We start from the raw sequence: 3,223 nt of genomic DNA on the forward strand, positions 1-3,223 counted from the left end.
TTTCATAGGAGATAATAATGTAGTTAAACTTTGAATTAAATTATTTAAGAGACACCCATTAGCAAAGCTATACATCTAGGCCATTGCTACAGAGTTGAGCAGGCATGATTATAAAGTAATTGAACTGATTCCATAAAGCTTCTTGGAAAATGAATTGGATTACTTTATAGACACGCATGTTATGTGGCTTGTTCATTATAATAGATTGCAAAGTAATTCTTAATTAAAATGTCCTTTTTTCTCCAGGATACATTCTTTCCTAATTTAGCAGTGTTTGTATTTTATGACGGTCGTGGATAATCTCCAGAGCACAACTGTGGACATTAAATAACCTCCCGATTCATTCTTTTGAAGGACATGAGGATTAATATTATTTTACAGATGAGGAGACTGAAGTGTCCTCCAGAATTAAGTTTTAAAGGTCTCTGGTGTGGATTAGTGGTCAGACCCTTTTAAGTCTCTTACTGTTGAGCATGCACAGTAGGAGAAAGAAGTAGCAGAAAAGCCATTGCCTATGACAGTCGAGGATTCATTTTTAAAGCCTTTACTATTGCCTGAAACATAAAGGTAACGGTATCTGAAAATGCGAAAGCGCCAAGATTCACCAATTTACAATCATTTTATAGGAGGAAAATGATTTAACCTTCATTCATGCAGGAAATAATTCTCATTTCTGGGTTTGCATGTAAATGCATTGGTGCATAAGCGCTGAGAGTCAGTTGGAACATCCTACGGACCATGCTTCCTGGCAGCTTCTGATCTCTGCTTCTCCTATTCAGAGATCTTAGCCCTAGCCTAGAAAAGTGAATCTTCCACTTTTCTGCATATGAGGCCCTTGAAAATCTCTGTGAAATCTATGGATTATCTCCCCCAGAAAATGCACATATATACAATATGTTGCCAACACTTTAGGGCTTGAAGCCCGTTCTCGTGCCTGTGCAGGAACCCCAGGCAAAGAGCCTCAAGCCCCGGGCTCTTTGGACAAGATGCTTTATTTCCTGTCTTCCCAGAGAAACGCTGCATCTCACAATAATCATGTGAACATGTATACCCAAAGAACTAGTGTCTTCTTACCTTAACAAGTGGCATATGATGGTGATGATGATGACGATATACTAATTATTATTATACTAGTATTATTTTATTTCTTCCTTTATTTTTGTCCAAGATATTCTTCAATATCTGGGAAAGTCCAGGAACTTCTAAGATCTGAAAGACGATCATATAATCTAGCTGCCATGGCTCGTTGAATTAATACCACTGGAATTAAGGAAGTTATCTCTGATTTTTCAACCCTGCAAAGATTCTCCACCCTCCTGGGATCCCTCCCTACTTCACCTTATTCCTCGGCTGTGGCTCATTGAATATTTATGGCTCTCAACATTTCCCAGCCTCCCCTGCAGCTGTATTAGGTAGAGCCTCACGACAGGCCCAGCAAATGGGAATACGGTTGTAAGTGATGAGTCACTTCCGGCCCCGAGCCCTTGAAGGTTGGTGTGACTCCCCTCTTCTCATTTGGGGAGATGGAAGAAGCCTCGATTCCTGAGTCACCTCACGGAGGAGGGCTGAATTAGTGAGTTGCCCAAAATACACTGGGCTTTACCAGAAAAACGACAACAACACACCTTTAGTGGACTAAGCCACAAAGATTCCAGGATTAATTTATTAATTCACCACAGCCTAATTATATTGACTAATACATTAGTATACATATTAGATTTTTTGAAAAAAAGGAAATTACCCCATTACACTTTTATGGCTAAGAATGAGAGTCAGTATGGTTAACTTGATAGAGCGTGGTATTACCTACATTGCAGGGTTATTGTATTAGAGATAGAATATTTAAAATGTCGAGGATGATACCTAACATATTAATGATGCCATAAATGGTGGCTTTTATTATTACTTCTGAAGATGTCCTATACCATAATATAAGTATTTTATGGGACATGATAAAACTTGACTATACTCATGGATGACAGGCTCTCTATGCTGATTCTTTCCCACATTTTTCACCTTAAGTTTCTCTTCTAAATAGTTTGGGTCTTGGGCTCAAGCATCTTTCATAAAATTGCAGGAAGTAATATCTTCCAAGAAATAAGTTTATTGATGTTAATCAGCCAAAAATTTAGTAAAAAGCCTATTATTTTTTCTACAGGTTAATTAACAGAATAACCAGGTAACACGATATTGCCAAGTGCTAATTTAAGTGGTCTAGACAATTAAAAAATATGACATAGAAAACGATGCTTACTGTGTGAGATGAACAATATACATGCTGGAAAGAAAGAGGAAAGCTCTATACAGACTCAAGTCTTAAGTGGCAACTTCTTGAAAGAGATGGGGCTCAGATCTTGTCTTGGAGCATGGGGAGGACGTGGACAAACGAGGGAGAGAGAGAGAGAAGGGCATTCCAAGTAAGGGACAGAATGATCGAGGTACCGATCAAAATAAAACATTAGGTCGAATCATATAAAATTACTGGGTGGGGGTTCTGGAGGTTCAAAAACAATCTAACATTGGCAATTTCGTATTGTTCAACCTATTAAAAGTGGCGTTTGTGGGGTAATACACTGGAAGTTTCAACTATGTTGGTCATGTTTTAGTTATTTTACAAGCATTAGAAACATTATGTGGTAGGTACATGGTTCCTAATATTGCTTCTTATTTCTGTGGTTCATAAATATTTCCTACGATTTAAAGAAAACCAAAAAAAAAAAAAAAAAGTAATTCTCATCGTATAATTTAAGCGATCCCGTAGGTAAGACTCATTCCCTTTAGGAAGGTAACACTTAGTTTTCTCATCATTCTCAGATTGTCACCCTTTTCCCCAGCTTTTCTCCCAGTGTACCAGGGCACAAGCATGGCTTACGCGGCCATATGTCAAGGGGGAGAGTCGAGACCCCAAGTGCGGTGTTCCTCGACGCCTCTGGCCTTCGGGCTACGTATTTCTTTACCTGACTCCCCGCTGGCCCTGCTTGTGGTGTTTGCAGCTGGAGTTTGTGGTTCAAGACTGTGTGATGTGGCTTGAGGGCTGGTCTCCCGAGATCACTCAATCTGCCCTCAGCTCTTGGGCCCTCCAGGTCCCATTGGACCTTGACGGTAGTGGTGGGCGTGGTTCATTCTGCAGTCCTCACTACATTGTCACCTTGCCCCCAAAAGGTCACCCCTCCAGCAAGTTTCTCAGCCAGACGTTCAGCCATTGTGGCCCTCAGCAACAGCA

This window comes from Pteropus vampyrus, unplaced genomic scaffold (assembly GCF_000151845.1).
Source record: "Pteropus vampyrus isolate Shadow unplaced genomic scaffold, Pvam_2.0 Scaffold319, whole genome shotgun sequence".
NCBI classification, from domain to species: Eukaryota; Metazoa; Chordata; class Mammalia; order Chiroptera; family Pteropodidae; genus Pteropus; species Pteropus vampyrus.